The sequence below is a fragment of the Dasypus novemcinctus genome, chromosome 12, assembly GCF_030445035.2.
Source record: "Dasypus novemcinctus isolate mDasNov1 chromosome 12, mDasNov1.1.hap2, whole genome shotgun sequence".
NCBI lineage: Eukaryota > Metazoa > Chordata > Mammalia > Cingulata > Dasypodidae > Dasypus > Dasypus novemcinctus.
In genome coordinates, this window is record NC_080684.1 from 5,434,995 (window position 1) to 5,454,098 (window position 19,104).

Below are 19,104 nucleotides of genomic sequence, written 5' to 3' on the forward strand. Positions count from 1 at the left end.
TTTGGCTGTCCATCAAGGGTAGGACAGGCCCCCGTAGGGGCGTGGCGTCCCGGAGCGGGGCGATAGCTCATTGGCTCAAGCTCTGGCGCAGACGCAGACGCTCCGCCCCTGAAGCCCCGCCCCGTCCCGGGCTGGCGGCCCCTAGAAGAGCTGGCGGCGTGTGGGGCGCACGAGGCCCTGCTGGGTGTTCCGGGGGCGCCGCCGGGGACCCCGAGGGCGGGAGGGCGTGTGGTCGGCGGGCGTGGGGGCTGCGGGAGCTGTCGGCCCTTGCCCAGGGACCCCGCCCGTGTCCCGCCCGGGTAGCGGTAAGTTTGGGAAGGACTTGGCGTCGGGGCGGGGCAGGCGGGCGGGGAGCCCCCGGGGCGCGGAGAAGGGGGCGAGGAGCTCCCAGCTGGTGGCGTCGGGGGCGCGGGTCCCGGAAAGTCGTGCGGGCCCCGGACCTGCGCGCCCTCAGGGCCTGGTGGGGCCCGGGCGGGGCCTGGCGGAGGCGCTGAAGGCGCTGCTTCCGGAGCGGCGCGGGGCTGGGGGCGGGGGTGCAGTCGAGAGGGCGCGGGGTGCAGTCGGGGTGGGGCGGGGTGCACGGGGGGGGGGGGGCGCAGGGTGCAGTGGGGGGGGCGCAGGTTGCTGTCGGGGTCCTGGCCGTGCGGGACTGTGGTGCCAGGCCCGCGGCACAGTAAGGTGCCGGGGGTTCACGGGAAGGGTGGCCCGCCCTCATCCCCGCCCCTCCTGCGCCCCCCATGGTCCTGAACACCCCACCGTCCCCCGTGTCCCCCCCAGGGCCCCTCTGGCCCCTGAATGTTGCCCCCAGGGTTCCTCCAGTCCCACAGCGCCTCCTCCTCCCACTTAGTCCCCCCTCTTCCTCACAGTCCCCCTTCCTGCAAGGTCCTACCCCCCCAACGCTCCCTGTCTCCCCCACTCCCGCCTGTCCCCCCCCACTCCCTCCCCCCCACTCTCCCTCCTAACCCCCGATGTCCCTCTCCACACCAGGTCCCTCCTTGGCTCCCATGGTCCTTCCTGCCCTCACCCCAAAGTCCCTCTTCCCCGTCTACTGTCCCTTTCCCCCAAGACCACCCCCCCGTTGTCCCTCCCCGAACAGGCCGTGCAGCCCCCCCTTGGTCCCTGACCCTCCAAAGTCCCCTCCTTTATCCCCCCCATGAACCAGCCCCCACCCACGGTCCCTCCCCCACACAATGTTTTCTGCCCCCCCCAAGGCTCCTGTCCCCCATGGCTCCTCCTGTCCCCCCACTCTCCTTCCTCCCCCCGCAGTCACTCCTGTCCCCTCCCAGGTCCCTCTTCTTCCCCGCACAGTACCTCCTGTTTCCTGATGGTTCGTCCTGGTGCCCCACGCTCCCTCCATCCTCATGGTTACTCCCACCTCACCAAGGTCCCTCACCCTCAAGGTCTCTCCTGCCCCTTCACAGTCCCTCCTGCACCCCTACCTTCCCTTCTCCCCCACAGTCCCTTCCCCCAAGGTCCCTTTAGCCCCCTCACGGCCTCTACTACCCCCCACGAACCCTCCTGCCCCCCCAGAGTATCTCCTCCCCCGCCAACGTTCCTCCTGTCCCCCCCAGGTCCCTCCTATCCCCCATGGTCCCTCCTTCCCGCTTACTGTCTCCCCATTGTCCCTCCCCAAACAGGCCGTCCTGCCCCTCCCATGAATCACCCCCACACACAGTCCATCCTCCCCACAATCCTTTCTACCCCCACATGGCTCCTCCTGCCCCCCCTTCCTGCCTCCCCCATGGCCCCTCCTCTCCAGCCAAGGTCCCTCCTATCCCCCCCATGATCCCTCCTCCCCCACCAAGGTCCCTTCTATCCCCCCATGGTCCCTCTTATTCCTCCATGGTCCCTCCTGCTCCCCCCACGCACCTCCTGTTGTGCCATTCTCCCTCCACTCCCACGGCTCCTCCCTCCTCCCCAGGGTTCTTCCCCACCCCCATGGTCCTCCTTGCCCACCCCCACGATCCCTCCTACCACCTCCACACTCCCTCGTGCCCCCCACAGTATCACCTCCCCTCGCGGTCCCTGCCTCCCCACAGTTCCTCCCCCACATGGTCCCTCATCCCCCCCACGGTCCCTCCTGCCCTTCCACAGTTCCTCCTCCTCTCCTACGGTCCCTCCTCCCCGTGATTGTCCCCCCACCCACTGTGTCCCCCCCAAAGTCCATCCTCCTCCATGTTCCCTCCTTCCCATGATCCTCCCCAACCCCGGTCCCCCCACATGGTCCCTCCTGTCCCCCCACCGTCTTCCCTTCCTCCACCTTTCCTTCCAGCACTCCCACGGTCCTCCTGTCACCCCACAGTTCCTCCTGTCCTCCCAAAGTCCCTCTTTCTCTCTCCCCCCATGATTCCCCACCCTCAGTGTCCCCTCAAAGTTTGTCCTCCTCATTGGTCCCTCCCGCCTATGGTCTTCCCTGCCCATGGTCCCCTCCAAGGTCCTTTCTCCCCCCACTGTCCCAGCTGCCCACCCCCACATTCCCTCCTTCCCCCTCAGTCCCTCCTGCCTCCCCTTGGTCTCTCCTGCCCCCCACAGCCCTTCCTGCCCCCCATGATCCCTCCTGCACCCCTGTGGTCCCCCCTCCCCTCCATGGTCCCTTCTCCCTCTCCACAGTTCCCCCTCCCTCCCTGCACTGCCCAGGGTCCCCCATGGTCCACCCCTTGGCCCTGCCCTGCACCCTCCTGGCCCTCCCAGGTCCCTGGGTGCTTCCCCTTTCAGCGCCCCCTTGCCAAGGCCCTACACTTCAGATGGTCCCTGGAGCCAGGCAGAGGCTGCTTCTCCCTCTTCTCCTCCCACCTGGAAAGGCCAGGCTCAGGGACTGGCCTGCAGCAGTGGCTCTTCCAGGGGTCACTGCTGAGGGGGAATTGGGGGCTCCTGGGGAAGGGCTCCTGGGAGGCCCAGGGGGAGCGTGAGTGACCCCCGGTGTGTGCCTGCAGGGAGCACAGTGAGTGGGGCCCTCGCGGGAGGGGCCTCTGGGTGCAGGTTTGTGCCCGGCCTGGGAGCTTTGCAGGGACCACCACAGTTTGCGTCTAAAAGTGTGTGTCTGGCCCCAGAGGTCTGCAGGTGCGGCTCCTCCTGCTCTCAGGCATTTGTGTTCTTTGGGTCACAACCCTGGTGAGTTTCTTGAGCCTTTCCTTGTCTGTGTGTCCTGTTTTACTGCTTTCTGCTTTCTGGATTCCACAGGGCAGGTGAGGGCTGGGTTCTAGGGCCCACACCGCTGTGTCCCCTTCTGGCTGTGGCTGCACTGGAGCCCCTGGACAGCCTCAGGCTTGGCTTTCCTCAGGGCTCCCCTTGGTCCCAGGACACTCTTTCCTTTTGGTAGTGGTGACAAGTTTTCTTAGAAGTGTGGTTTCCTGGAGTAACGCTGAGTTCGTGAGCTCTTTCTAAGGTGATAGCTTGCTAGGGCCGGAGGAGGGCAGCTGGCCAGTGGGGGCCACTGGATTTGGGTGCCTGCTAGGACCCTCTGCACAGCCTGGGAAAGGGCGCCTGCTGGTCAGGCCGCCTGCCCGAGGCTGCTGTGGGAGCCCAGGGGTGTGCTGAGCATTTCCAGGAGCTCCAGGAGCCTCTCCTTGGCGGGGGTGGGGGGGATGACCTGGGTGCCTTGGGGACACCATTGTCGCCCTGCTTTGTCTGCCAGGAGCAGTCAGCCAGCTGGCCTTAAAGGAGCCTGGCTGCAGAGGACGCCTCTGTGCTTACTGTTCTCGGCCTCTTAGAAGAGTTGGGCCCATTCTAGGGAAGCAGCTCAGGGCTGTGGAGCCTCAGCTCTCACTCAGGACAGATGGCTGGACCTTCTCAGCCCACCCCCTTCTCTTGTCCCCTGCACTTCCCCCTGTACTTCTGAAGGTGGTTTTCACAGGGTTGCCTCCTGGAAGGGGAGCCAGGCAGGGCTGCTGGGGCCCTGTCACTTCCATGCAGATGACCACGCTGTTCTCCTAGTGCCCTGTCGCTCAGCAGATCCTAAGTGTGACGAGGAAGAATACAGTGTGCTCTCAGTGGGAAAATCCAGGAAGGTTTTACAAGAAAAGCTTAGCAATGAAATCTTTGGATGAGGATTAGCAGTCCTTTCTTTTTTTTTAACAAATTAATTTTATTGATACATGTATGTTTTTAACAATTCAGTTTTATTGATATTAATAAAGCATAGAATTCATTCAGAGTGTACAATGCATGGTATTTAGTATAATCACATGGATGTGCATTCATTGCCTCTGTCATCATTAGAATATTTTCGTTATTTCAGTAGTAAGAAATATAAACTAATGAGAAAATTCTTCACACCTCTCTATCTGTTTCCCTGCTGGATATAGCTTCCATTTTTGGCTGCTCTAGCACAATTATTTATGTATTAAGCAGTTTTATTGAGATATATTCACATACAAATATAAACCATCCAAAGTGTGTAATCAGTGGCTTTTAGTATAATCACAGTGTTGTGCATTCATCATTATAAATTTTTTTAGAATCTTTTTCAGTACTTTAAAAAGAAAAACCTCAAGCCCGTGATATATTAATATTTTGTAGTGTTAACATACATTTGTTCATTTTCAAAGATTACAGTGATATATGCAGTTTTATCCACATTCATATTTCACACGTGATTTTTACTATGCTAAAAAATAACCTTTTGGTTACTCTATCTCTATTTTGTTACCTCTTTTTCTTGAGCAACAGATCACATTTTAAAGTCCCCAAACTCAACTCTTCAGTGTAACCTCATCTATTTTCTTTTTCTTTTGTGCATTTAATAATTGAATATATAAACAACTTAAAGAGAAGAAAACACTTGAGTAAAAACAATACAATTATAAATTGAATATATTGGGTATATGATAAATTTTTTCCAATCATACATTCTATTACACGATAGATTTGGTTCATAGTAACACAACCATATAGTATTTGATCTTTTGTGTCTGGCTTGCTTCCCTCAACATAATGTCTCCTAGATTCATCCATGGTGTCATGGGCTTTATGACTTCATTTCTTTTTACTGCTGCGTAATGTTCCTTCATGTGAATACACCGCAGTACGTTTATCCATTCATCAACGGATGGACACATGGGGTGTTCCCAACTTTCGGCAATAGCGAATGATACTGCTTTGAACATGGGTGTGCTGATGTCCGTTTGTGTCCCTGCTATCAGGGCTGTATACCCAGTAGTGATATTGCAGTGTCATGTGGCAAGTTTATCTTTAACTTCTTTAGTAACTGCCAAACAGTCCTCCACAGGGGCTGTACCACTCTGCTTTCCCACCCACAGTGAGTTAATGTTCCTGTCTCTCCACGTCCTCTCCAGCACTGTGGTTCTCTGTCTGTGGCAGGATCACGGGAGTGGGATGTCAGGGACGGGATAACATGGGAGGAAGCCCACCTCGCGTCCATATAAGGCACATAAATGTACGTTCGTGGGGCATCGCCACGGTGGATGGAGATTCAGACAGTAACCGAAGGAATGTCAAATTCCCATCCTGGGGAGCTCTGCCACATTCTCTAAGACGTCAGCAAGAATCCCCCTAGTACAGGGCCAATGACTAGTGGAGGAGGGTGGTCTACTGATGGACACTTGATTTCGATGACTGTGTGTGCTTATGAACTTTCACACTTGAAATTGAAACTTGGCCTTCTATTATAGGGTGCCTAAGATTTGCCTCGTGGAGCCTCCTTGTTCCTCAAATGTGGCCTCTCTCTAAGCCAAACTTAGCCTATAAATACATTATCTGTCCCCCAGTGTGGGACATGACTCCAGGGTATGAGACTCCCTGGCACGGAGGGATTACTGCCAAGCACTAACTAGCAATGCAACTGGAAAAAGACCTTGACCAAAATGAGGAAAGAATAAAGACAAATCAATTATGCGGCTAAGAGACTTCAAAGGGAGGTGAGCCCAGAGGTCATCCCAGAGGTAATGCTTCTGCGTGTCCCAGCAGGGTCTCTTTCACTGCCAGAGTCTATACTACCCCATGTAGCTGGTCTCCTGAGTGTTCCAGAAGCATCCAGACACTTGAGTCAGGGCAGACAGCTCAGGAGTTTGGTGCCTGTCCAGTGGTCCCTACTTTGGAATTTATGGTCCCCTAGAGTGACTGAATTGGGCTCAGTTGTTGTTTCCCCACACATGGCTCTTCTGACCTTCTATTTATATCTGTAATTGGCACTGAAGTTAGTCCTGTAGAGGCCTGCGTGTCCTCCAGGTAGGTTGTAGACAGGCCTGGTGGGCTGCTTCCAAGGGCAGCGTGGTGGGGAGGTGCCTGAGATTAGATAGGTAGAGGTGCGGATCTATTTATGAATGCACCGCCTTTTGTTATCCATGCTCCAGCTCATAGATGTGTATTTTTTTTTTCCAGTTTTGGCTGCCGTACACTTGCTCTAGGAATTATTGAACGGAAACAATTTCATTTGTTTTGGAAAGACTTTTTGGAGCGGAGTCAGGATGAATTATGGTAAGTTTACATTTTTAAGAAACTGACAAAATGTTTCCCAAAGTGGCAGCACCATTTTGCATTGTCACCAGAAATGTGTGAGGGCTCCAGTTTTTCCACCTTTTCTTTAATGGTTGGTATTATGTCTCTTGATTTTAACCATTTTATTATGTATAGCAGATTTTAGCATGTATTTCCCTAGTGATGAAAAGAATCATACGTTTCTTCTTTGGTAAATGTGTATTCTCATATTTCTCCCATTTTTAAGTGCTGTTTTGTTGCACCATAACCTGAAATCTGCCCACTTCCCTAGCAACAGCTAACAGCACAAAACCACAAGTCCGCCCACAAGTTTCTGCCAATCCCCTGCCACCCCGTAGCCCTCCCTCCTCCTGCTCTACCCCGCCCTCCTCATTCTCTATATAACCCACTGCACTTCCTTAATAAAACGGACTTGCGCACAGACCTGGTCTCCACGGCATTCTTCCTCCCCTCGCCGTGCGTCCTCCACGCCTGAGAGCCCCTCTGATGCTGTCTGCCCTAGCATCAGACGCCACTGCAGTCTAGTCTGACCCCTCCAAACCCCCCTGTCAGCATCGGGGTGCAAGCCGCCCCAGCCGCACTATTTGCCTTTTTTTTAAAAAAGCATACAGTTCATCCACAGTGCGCAGTCAGTGGTATTTGGCACAATCGCAAAGTCGTGGGTTGATCACCTCAGTCATCATTAGAGCATTTTCATTATTTCAATAATAATAATAAATGAAAAAACAACTAAGAAAAAACATCACCTCTTGATCTCTCTTTGCTTCCCCTGCTGTCCGCAGATCCCATTTCTAGGTATTTTTGCACAAATACTTTTTTTTTCCTGTATAAATTGATTTATATTTACATTTTGTATAAATGGAAACATACATTATGTTACACAATGCAATTAGGTGAGAGTAGTGCAAGCCTCCTGTATTTGTCCCGTTGTATCTGGCTTGCTTCACTCACCATCCTGTCCTCCAGTTCATCCATGTTGTCATCGGGTTCACGACTTGACTTCTTCACACCCCGGCACGATGTTCCTCCGTGTGAATACAGCACAGTGTGTTTATCCAGTCACCGGCTGATGGACACCCGGGCTGTTTCCGGCTTCTGGCGGTTGGGATAATGCCACTAAGAATGTAGGTGTGCAGGTGTGCGGGACATGTCACTGCTCTCAGTTCTCCTGGGAATATGCTCAGTAGTGCTGTTGCAGGGTCCCGTGGCAAGTCTATATTCAGCTTCTTTAGGAACTGCCCAACAGTCCCCCACCGCGGCTGTAGCCTTCTGCATTCCCATCAACAGTGAATAAGTGTTCCTGTCTTTCCACATCCTCTCAAACACTTGTAGTCCTCTGACTTTTTCATAGTGGCCATTCTGATAGCCGTGAAATCATATCTCTTTTGATTTGCATTTCTCTAATCATTAATGATGTTGAATATTTTTTCATGTGTTTTTTTGCCTTTTGTATTTCTTCTTTGGACAAATGTCTATTCATGTCTTTTCCCATTTTGTAATTGGGTCGTTTGTCTTTTTATTGTTGAGTTGTTACATCTCTCTATATATCCTCTATATTAATCCCTAATTCGACATGTGATGTCTAAGTGTTTTCTCCCATTGAATTGGCTGCCTTTTCCCCCTTTTGACAAAGTCCTGGGACGTGCAAAAGTGTTTAATTTTCAGGAGGTCCCATTTATCTAATTTTTCTTTTGTTGTTTGTGCTTTGGGTGTAAGGTCCAAGAAACCACCACATACTACAAGGTCTTTGAGGCATTTCTCTACATTTTCTTCTAGTAGTTTTATGGTACTTGGTTTGTTTTTTTTTTACATAGACAATAAATGTATAATAGTTGTGAACTTAAAAAACAAACATATACCATCTCACTCTACCACCTATAACTTGCACTGTTTTTAAACCTTTTAAACTAATGATTAAAGAACATTGTCAAAATATTACTACTATACAAAGTATTTTTCCTCTAACCAATCCAATTATTATCTTTATATCATTTATATATGAACATACATAAACAAGTGTATAGTAAAAGTTGTGAACTTACAAAGCAAAGATGCATAACGTCATACAGGGGTCCCAAACATCAACCCTCCACCAAAACCTTGTATTGTCATGACACGTTTGTTGCAAACTGTGAAAGAACACTATCAAAATCTTACTACTAATCATAGTTCTTATCTTAAATTTGGTGTGTTTTTTGCCCAGACCACCGTATTATTTTTTAAATATGTATATTTTTATGACAAAAGTTGTAAACTTAGAAAACAATTATGCACATGTGCAGAAATCTGATTATTGCCATGTCCATAGCGTACATTTGGCTCACTTTTTCCATACTACTGCAGTATCAACATAGTACATCTTTTGCATAGATGTAAGAATATTATATTATTACTACTAATCACAGTCCATAGGTCCCTCCAGCTGTATTTTTCCCATGCTTCTCCACATTCCCAACACCCTGCAGTGGTAATATACATTTGTTGCAGCTCACAAGGTACTCTTGCATCTGTACCATCAACCACAATTCTCACCCACCTCTTGGTTTACTGTGCTATCCAGTTCCTAGATTATTCTCAAGCATTCTGTCAGGTGGCATTTACATAACTAGACTATCATTTTCAGTCACATCCCCATTTATAAAGCAGCTGTTACTCACTGTGTGTTACCATCCACTCTATACATTTCCACACTTTTACAGCAAAGCTAAATAAAACTTCTACATACATTAAACATCAATAGTCCACTCAGTTCCTCTCTTTTCTCCTTCAAGAATCCACCAGCTACCACTAGGTCTTGAAGATATTTTCCAATAATTTCTTCTAGAAGTTTTATGGTTCTTGTTTTTATTTTTAGTTTTTTGATCCATTTTGAGTAAATTTTTGGATAAGGTATGAGATAGGTGTCCTCTTTCCTTCTTTAAGCTATAGATGTCCAATTCTTTCAACACCATTTGCTGAATGGATTGTTCTGCCCGAGGTGTGTGATTTGACAGGCTAGTCAACAATCACTTGACCATACCTGTGAGGGTCTGTTTGTGAACCAGAAATTTGGTTCCATTGGTCTATTGTGTCTGTCTTTAGGGCAGTACCATGCTGTTTTTACTACGATAGGTAGGTATTATGATTTAAAGTCTGGAGATGAGGGTTCACTTTTCCTTTTTATGGTGTTTCTGGCTATTCAAGACTCCTTTCCCTTCCATATAAATTGAATGATTGTGTTTTCAATTTTTCCTTTAATGCTGGTGGAATCATTATTGGGATTGCATTAACTCTGTATATCAATTTGAGTAGAACTGATATCTTAATGATATTTAGCCTTCTAATCCATGAGCATGGAGTATGCTTTTAGTTATTTAGGGCTTTTTTGCTTTGTTTTAACTTTGAGTTGCAGTTTTCTGAATACAAGTGCTTTTCATCATTGGCTAAGTTTATTCCTATTTTAGTTTTATCTGTCGTAGATTATTTTCCCTATTTTTTTTGACACTCTTGGTTACTTTTTTTGATATGATCTTCATTTCTAGTCTCTCTTCCAGGCCTCTGTCTCCTGTCTTTCCTTTTGCACACCCTTTAGTATTTCCTGAAATTCTAGTCTCTTGCTTAGACATTCACTCAGTTTCTGTTTATCTGTGAATATTCTAATTTCACCTTCCATTTTGAAAGACAGTCTTGCTGGATATAAGATTCTTGGCTGGAAGTTTTTCTCTTGTAGTATCTTAAATATATCGGACCACTGTCTTCTTGCCTCCGTGGTTTCTGGTGAGAAATTCGTACTTAATCTTATTGACTATCCCTTATATGTTATGCATTGCTTTTCTTTTGCTGCTCTCAGCATTCTCTCCTTGTCTTTGGCCTTTTACATTCTGATGAGTATGTGTCTGAGTTGGTCTATTTGGATTTTTTGGGATGGGAGTATGTTGTACTTCTTGGACAGGGTTACCGATGTTCTTCAATAGGGTTGGGGAATTTTCTACTATTATTTGTTTAAATAGTCCTTCTGCCCCTTTTCCCTTCCCTTCTCCTTCTGGGATACCCATGACACATATGTTTGCATGCCTTTTGCTGTAATTTAGTTCCCTGAGACCTTGTTCAATTTTTTCCATTGTTTTCAACTCTTCTTTTTTATGTTCACTTTCAGAGGCCATATCTTCAAGCTCACCAGTCCTTTCTTCTGCCTCCTCAAACCTGCTATTATATGATTCCAATGTTTTTTTAATGTCACTGATTGCACCTTTCATTCCCAGCAGATCTGGTATTTTTCTGTGTATGCATTCAAAGTCTTCTTTGTGCTCCTCCAATGTCGTCTTAATAGCCTTAATCTCTTTAGCTATCTCATTGAATTTATTAAGGAGATTTGTTGGAACATGTATAATTATTTGTCTCAACTCCTTTATGTCATCTGGAGGCTTATCTTGTTCTTTTAACTGGGCCGTAGCTTCCTGTTTGTTGGTGTGGATTGTAATTTTTTGTTGGTATCTTCACATCTGGCTTCCTAGAGTATTATTCTGGGTGCAGTCTTTCTCTTTAGTTTAGGGCTTCCTATCCTTCCTCCCTTGCTGATTGTGCAGTACGAGCCAAGCATGTAGTTGGTGCTGTATGCTATAGAGGGTTAAGTCCCCTTTATTGCGCCAGGGACCAATGAAGCTTCTTCCAACTTTCTCCTTTGCCAGGGGTAGGGACAGAGCCACAGCTATGTGGAATAATCCACGTGCAGGCCTAGACTGTAGTTTCCCAGAGAGACTGATGGAGCCTCACATCCCTTTCTCCCCTTCCTGGGGCAGGGATGGAGCTGCAGGTGTGGGCAGCAGTCTTTGCAGTGCGGGTCCAAGGTGACCGCAGTGGCCCTGGTAGACTTCTGATTTTCAGTCTGTGCCAGCCAAAGTTCCCTGCAGTTACCTGTACAGGCTGGTGCAGGGCTCCTCAGTGTCCTCCCTGCCAGAGGCAGGGCTGAAGCCTAGGCAGGCTGCAGGCTGATCTGCGGGAAAGAAACTGGTTCCTGCCCACACTGAGAGTTTCAATCAGCCCGGCTTCCCTCAGGCTGGGGGTGGAGTCAGAATGGCGCCTACTGGCCTGTTTCTGACTTGGGCTGGTTCTCAAACCCCTGTTGCCAGGGTTATCTCTTAGCCAGCCAAGTCCCCCATCAGTAGCTGAAATAGGCAGCCAACTGTCTTCTCCTTCCATGATTCTGGGAAATGGAGCTTCCAATTCCTGTCACAGAGCAGCTCCTGGGGCGGCTTGGGCCGCCAGAGTAGGATGATCACCGGCCTCCCTGGCTTTGCCGGTAATTTCCCAGAGAGCTGGCTCAGGTCCCCGCAGCTTCCTCCCTGCTGGCTGTTGGTGGCACTGGGGCCTAGACTGGAGCTGCAATGTGATCTTGGTGGGAAGAAGTCGGTCCCCGCCAGCACTGGGATCCTCAGTCCACTCCGCTTCCTCTCGTGAAAGGCGTGGAGTTAAGATGGCAGCTCCCGGCCTCTTTCTGACTTGGACAGGCTCAAACTTCTTCTCAGGATTATACTGTAGCCCGCTGAATTTCCTCTTCAGCAGCTGAAGTTGGTGCCCATCCATCTCTTCCTCACCGGTTTTGGGAAGTGGAGCTTTGAATCCAGCCTCAGAGCAGCTCCCGAGGTGGCTTGTGCCTCCAGTGGAGGATGGGCACCGGCCTCCAGGACGTGGAGCCTTTACTTACGAGTCTTCTCTGCAGATAGTCATCTCCTTCCACTCTCCCAAGGATGTTGCAGGAAGCTCTTCTGGCGTCCTGGAGCCCCCAAACGATGCTTCAGCTGGCTCAGAGAGCTCTGGGTGTTTGCTACCTGCCCTGCAGCAGGAGCGGACTGTAGGAGCTCCTTACTCCTCTGCCATCTTCCTGGTTCTCTGGTACTTATTTGATATTTGGGTGTTTGATCCATTTTGAGTTGATTCTTGTATAGAGAGTGAGATAGGGGTCTTCTTTAATTCTTTTGGTTATTTATAACCTGTTCTGTAGGAATTCGTTGAAGAGTTTGTTTTTTTCCCATTAACACAGACTTGGTAGGCTTGTCAAAAACTAGTTAACCATAGAGGTGAGGGTTTATTTCTGTACTCTCAGTCCTTTTCCACTGATTGATGTGTCTCTCTTCATGGGAGTATCATGCTGATTTGTCCACTGTAGCTTTGTAATATGTTTCAAGGTCAGTGAAATTTTTCCTACGTTGGTCTTCTTTTTCAGAATACTTTTGGTGCCTCGTGTGCACTTTCCCTTCCAAATGATTTGGCAATTGTCTTTCCTATTTCTGTAAAGTAGACTGTTGGAATTCTCAGTGGTATGGCAGTGAATATATCAATCAATCTGGGTACGATTCACCTTTTTATGGTATTTGGTATTCTAGTCCATGAACAAGGAATGTCTTTTCAATTGTTTCGGTCTTTTTAAATTTCTTTTAGCATTGTTTTGTAATTTTCTCCTTATAGGTCCTGTGCTGCTTTTGTTAAATCGATTGCTAGGTATTGGAGTCTTTTTGTTGCTATTGTACATGGAATTTCCCCGATTTCCTCCTCAGGTTGTGCAGTGCTAGTGTACCTAAACATTACTGATTTCTCCATGTCGATCTTGCTGCCTGTCACTGTGCTGAACTCAGTTATTAGCTCAAGTAGCTTCGGTGTAGACATTTCAGAATTTCCTAAATATAAGATCATGCCTTCCGAAAACAGAGTTTTCCTTCCTCTTTTCTTATTTGGATGCCTTTATTTTTTCTCTAGCTGCTCTACCTAGAGCTTCTATTGCAATGTGGAAGATCAATGGTGCTAGTGGACATCCTTGTCTTGTTCCCGGTCTCAGAGAAAAAGCTTTCAGCCATTCCCCCTGGGTACGATGTTAGCTGTGGGTTTTTTCTTATGTGCCTGTTACCATATTCAGGAATTTCCCTTCTACTCATCTGTTTTGAAATGTTTTTATAAGAAACAGTGTTGGATTTTGTCAAATGCTTTTTCTGCCTTGATTGAGACGATCATTTGGTTTTATTTTGTTCACTTTGTTAATGTGGTGTATTACACTGATTGATTTTCTTATGTTGAACCAGCTTTGCCTACCAGGAATAAATCCCATTTGGTTTTGATAGATAAGTCTTTTGATGTGCTGCTGGATTTGATTTATAAATATTTTGTTGATAATTTTTGCATCGATCTTAATTATATAGATTGGTCTGTAATTTTCTTTTCCTTCCAGTGTCTTTGTTTGCTTTGGTATTACGGTGATGTTGGCTTCCTATAATGTGTTGGGTTATTTTCCCTCCTCTTGAATTTTGGGAGGAGTTTAAACAGGATTGGTGTTAATTCTTTTGAAATGTTTGGGAGAATTCACCTGTGAAGCCATATGGTCCTGGAGTTTCCTCTGTTGGAAGATTTTTGAAGACAGATTCAGTGCCTTTAATTGTAATTGGTTTGTTAAGTTCTTATGTTTCTTGTAGTGTCAATGTAGGTTAGGTGCATTTCTAGAACTTTCCCCATTTCATCTAGGTTGTTTAGTTTATTGGCATACAGTTTCTGAGAATATCTTCTTAGTATCCTTTCTAGTTCTTGGGTTGTCCCTTTTCATTTCAAATTGTGTTTATTAGTTTTTTTTTTTTCTTTGTTAATCTTGCTAGGAGTTTGTGAATTTTACTAATCTTCTCAAAGAATCTGCTTTTGGTTTTTATTTTCTCTATTTTTGTTCTTCTCAATTTCATTTATTTCTTCTCTAATTGTTATTATTTCTTCTCTTTGAGGATTGGTTTGCTGTTCTTTTTCTAATTTCTCTTTTTGTTCACTTAATTCTTTGAGTTTAGTTCTTTCTTCTTTTTTAATACAGGCTTTTAGGTGTATAAATTTCCCTCTCAAGACTGCCTTTGCTGTATCCCATAAGTTTTGATAAATTGTGATCTCATTTTCATTTGTCTGATTTCACTTGCAATTTCTTCTTTCACCCACTAATTATCTTGGAGTGTGTTGTTAATCCTCCACACATTTGCCAAGTTCCCTTATTCCTGTCTGTTATTTATTTTGTTTCATTCCCCTATGATCTGAGACGATCCTTTATATAATTTCAATCTTTTTATATTTATTGAGAGCTGTATTATGCCCTACCATGTGGTCTATCCTGGAGAAGGATCCTTGGGCACGCGTAAAGAATGTATATCCCAGTGAATTTGAATGCTGCCTTCTTTCTATGTGTGTTAGGTCTAACTCATTGATCGTATTGTTTCAGTTCCCCATTTCCTTATTGGTCTTCTGTCTAGTTCCATCTAATGATGTGAGAAGTGTTTTGAAGTCACCAATGATTATTGTAGAGATGTCTATTTCTCCCTTCAGTTTTCCCAGTGTTTCTTTCATGTATTTTGGGGACCTTGGTTAGGTGCGTAGATATTTATGCCTGTGACATCTTGCTGGTTGATTGTCCCTTTGTTAGTATTTAATGGCCATGTGTATCTCTTCTAACTTTTTTGCATTTATAGTCTGTTTTGTCCAATATTAGGATAGCTACCCCTGCTCTTTCTGGGTTACTATTTGGATGGAGTATCTTTTTCCAACCTTTCACTTTCAGGTAGTTTGTATCCCAGCATCTAAGGTGGGTCTCTGTTTTGGCATACAGTGTGTTTACGTATTGCTAGGCTGAGCAGCCTTCGTATAAATTTCCCTTGAAGAGTGACACTGATGGAGCACTGAGGGGAGGGTCTAGGACTCTGGGGTGGCAGACGTAATACCACATTTAGGACATGTGATGAGTGGGAGCTGTGAAGGAAAGAGGCTGACATAATGATTTTATGATATTATATGATTTAATGATTCATTATGACCCCTACCCTCAACACAACCAGTACCGACAGCTGCTTATGAAGAAATGGACGGCTTTCTGGTGCTCTTCCTTTTTTCTCTCTAATAACCTTTTTTAAAAAAACATTTATTTTATTTCTTTCTCTCCCCTTCCCTCCCCCCCCCATTGTCTCCTGTCTGTGTCCATTCGCTGTGTGTTCTTATGCAGCGGCACTGGCAAACTGCGTCTCTTTTTGTTGCATCATCTTGCTGCGTCAGCTGTCTGTGTGTGTGGTCCCACTTCTTGGTGGGATGCACTTTATTCACGTGGGGTGGCTCTCCTTGCGGGGCACACTCCTTGTGTGTGGGGCACCCCTACATGTGGCCCCCCTGCATGCCACAGCACTCTTTGCACGCGGCGGCACTGTGTGTGGGCCAGCTTACCACACTGCTCAGGATGCTCTGGTGATTGAACCCTGGACTCTCCATATGGTAGACGGATGCTCTGTCAGTTGAGACACGTCTGCTTCTTGCCATTATTTTTTCTTAAAGCCACCAGCAACCTTTACCTTTGACTTTAAATTTTAAAAATTTAAGTTTGATTTAAAAAACATACATTTTTTGAGTATATTTTGACATGAAACAGTTATAAAAAATACTCCTTCTAAAAATATAATAAAACCAGTTATATTTATTTTAATTTTAATATTATAAAATAAAAAAAGGAACTTATCCATTCACTCATCCCAAGTGATCACTGCAAGTACATTTTCCTTCAGGCTTTGTTTTTATTGGTATTTTACATACATATTATTACAGAATTTTATATAACCTCAGTTTGGGACAAGGTGCCATGGGGTGACCTGGGCCCTGAACAGGCCTCCACTGGGGCAGAGGGCCCTCAGCGCTTGGGCAGCTCCCAGTCGCGCCTGCTGAGTACCCACTAGATAGAAAGCTGGGCCAGAGGAGCTCCCCTGCTTGCATGGGGGGGCACCCCAGAGCGTCTCAGTCTTTATTATGAGTTGCATCGTGGCCTCCACAATGACATGTCAGGTCCTGATCTCCTACACTATGGCTGTGAACTCATTTATGAACATGACCTTCAACGATCCCATTCACGGCAGTGAAGCCAGTCTGCATGAGGGTGGACCTTAACCCAATACGACTGGAGTGCTTATAAGTAGAGGAAATTGGAACCCACTCAGCAGTGGGAGACAGAGAAGAGATGGCCAGGTGGTGGAGGCAGGGATGCAGTTGTGCGTTGCTGGCAACCTGCCACCAGAATGCTGTTGACCATAAAAGTGATCCTGCTGACATGCCGATTTTGGACATCTAGCCTCTCACCCTGCAAGACCATAAATTCCTGTTGTTTAAGGCAGTGAGGCAGTGGTATTTGTTAGAGCAGCCCAGCAAGTGAAGAGTGTTAATGTAACCTTTCCCCTGGAAAGCTTACCCTGAGGCAGTCAAGGCCACCCCAAACTCTCCACCCCTCTCAGTACTTAACTGGTGAAACTCCTTGTTGACCTTAAGGTGATTGGGAGGGCAGGGATCAGTCCTGCAGGACTGATGTTGAACAGTTCCAAGCACACACTTCACCAGAATGCATTGGGAATGGACACGTGGCCTTACAAGCACTAGAGCCCTCTCCTCATCTCTGTTGGCTGAAAGTGACTCTAGTGGCCTGGAGAGTCTGGTACAAGTCCCCACCTTCCTCCATGTTGGAGTCGTGGCTTGAGCCCAGCCTAGGTCAGCAGTCGCACCTGCATGGAAAGAAGCCTGTCCCTACCTTCACTGTGACTTTAAAGTAGCTCTGCTTCTCTTCCGCTGGAGGCATTGTTTAAATGAAGGCTACCAGTCTCTTTCTGAGTTGTACAGGTCCAATCTTCAGCTGTACTTCATCCAGCCAAATTTACTCATCAGTGACTGAAGTAGGCACCCAATCATTTCTTCCTCCCCTGTTTATTGGAAATGAAGCTTCCAACTCCATCCAGAAAATAGTTCCCAAAGCATCTTGCCCTGCCAGTGGGGAATGGGCACCAGGCTCTGCAGCATGTAGTGCTTTCCTCATGAATCTTCAGTGCAGATATGCAGTCTCCTCCTCCTTTTCTTCCAAGGATCTTGTAGAATGCTCTTCAGGTCTCCTGAGTCCCATAAATAGGTTAAATCACCAGGTAGCTCTGGATGATTCTTAACTGCCCTGAAGGGAACTCCCTACTCTGCCAACATCTTACCCTTCCTACAGTACACGTATTCTCCAGGTTCCCTATTAAGGAAACTAATTAGTACATTTCATGCAACCACTGATTCAGTGATTCCATGAGTGGACATAACTAATAATAGTCTGGTGGAGCATTGGAAACCATCACAGTTGCTCTTTTGTCCACAATATTTTCCTCTACCCGAGGATGGAGGGGTCAAGGGAGTTGACTTCTGCCCAGTAGCTTATCAAAAATTGGGAATGAAGCTCACTGAGTGCAGTCCAAAATGGGAGGTGAAACTTCATCATGAGGAGATTGTTGTTTTAGCCTCATCCAAGTTTAGTACTAATTTGGAGCCAGCATTGATTCAAGTATTCAGCTAAGTTTTAGGAGGTTGTCAAGGCTGGAAATACTAGAGCACCTACCCAGGTATTAGGTGCATCCTATTCATCAGACTGTGCAGATTTTTTTGTTTTTTATTTATTCATTCATTTTTACTTTTTAAAAAGATACTTTGATTACATGAATGTTACATAAAATTATAGGGGTTTCTCACATACCCCAATCACTACACCTCCCACATTTTGTATATTAACAATATCCGTCATTTATGTGGTCTATATCTATCATTGCGATGTCATTCAGGACAATTCCCAAGTCCCAAAATTACCCCGGTATTACTCCTGATTTTCACTCTCCCTTCCCTCAGAACCTCCTGTGACCCCTGCCTCCACATCAGTCATATAAATTCTTACACTGCTAGAATCACAATAAGTCTATAGTAGATTCCCAGTAATTCTATTTTAGTCCATAGTTCACTCCCGAATCCTGAGTATTCTGGGATGGTGATGCCCAATCCACGTCTAATTGAGAGGGAGCTTTGATTCCATAGGGCAGATGTATGGGACTTCCTTGCTTGCAGTTAGTTGTAGACTCTCAGTTCCTTGGGATGTTTGTTGTCCATCATCATCTCCTTCTTTGTTGTCCTAGGTGAGTCCAATGAACTAGAGAGTAGGTGTTGCAACTCTGATGAGATTCAGGACCCAGCTGATACAGAGGCACAGAAAGATTGAAGTCTCTTGGACATATGCTATACTAATGATAGGTTCAAATAGAAGGGTCAGAAAAGCCATGTGTAGCGGAACCAAATTCTAGTCCAACTCTTTCACACTGGGGAGCATAAGCTCTGAAGTACGGCCCACTGTCAAGGCAACAAATTCCTCAGGTATCTGCCCCGAATATAGTGTCTGGTAGTATTTACTTTGGCAGTCAATGAGATCCTGCTGAAATTTGCATTAGCATAATCTCTAGAATGACCTTTGACTCACTTTGAAGTCTTTAGCCACATAAACTCATTTTTCTTTAACTTTTCCCCCTTTCGATCATGGTCTTTCTCCAGTTGCATTGCCAGTTGGTGCTTGGTAGTAATCCCTCGGTGCCAGGGATACTCATCCCTGGAGTCATGTCCCATACTGGGGGAAGTTATCTAAGGTGTTTTATTTTTATTTTAACAATTTTTATTTATTTCTCTCCCTTTCCCCCTATCCCCCAGTTGTCTGCTCTCTGTGTCCATTCACTGTGTGTTCTTCGATGTCCAGGCTAAGGGCACTATCTAAAATCATGGAGATTTTGGTTGGGAGCAATCAAAAAGAGACCTTTCGTAGGATTACTGTAATAAGGGAAAAGGCAG

At 46.6% G+C, this 19,104-nt stretch overlaps 1 long non-coding RNA gene across 3 annotated transcripts in view; it reads left to right on the forward strand.

Annotated features, from left to right (window-relative positions):
* The first annotated feature begins 250 nt into the window (after positions 1-250).
* Positions 251-19,104, forward strand: part of LOC131280548 (uncharacterized) — an 84,974-nt gene continuing 66,120 nt past the window's right edge. For 2 of the 3 annotated variants that reach the window (XR_009188159.1, XR_009188160.1), the window contains exons 1-2: positions 251-305; positions 6,340-6,435. This is a non-coding gene — a long non-coding RNA (uncharacterized lncRNA). Of the gene's footprint in view, positions 306-5,835; positions 5,901-6,339; positions 6,436-19,104 lie in introns of those variants that run through there. The other variant, XR_009188162.1, reaches the window with a different exon arrangement.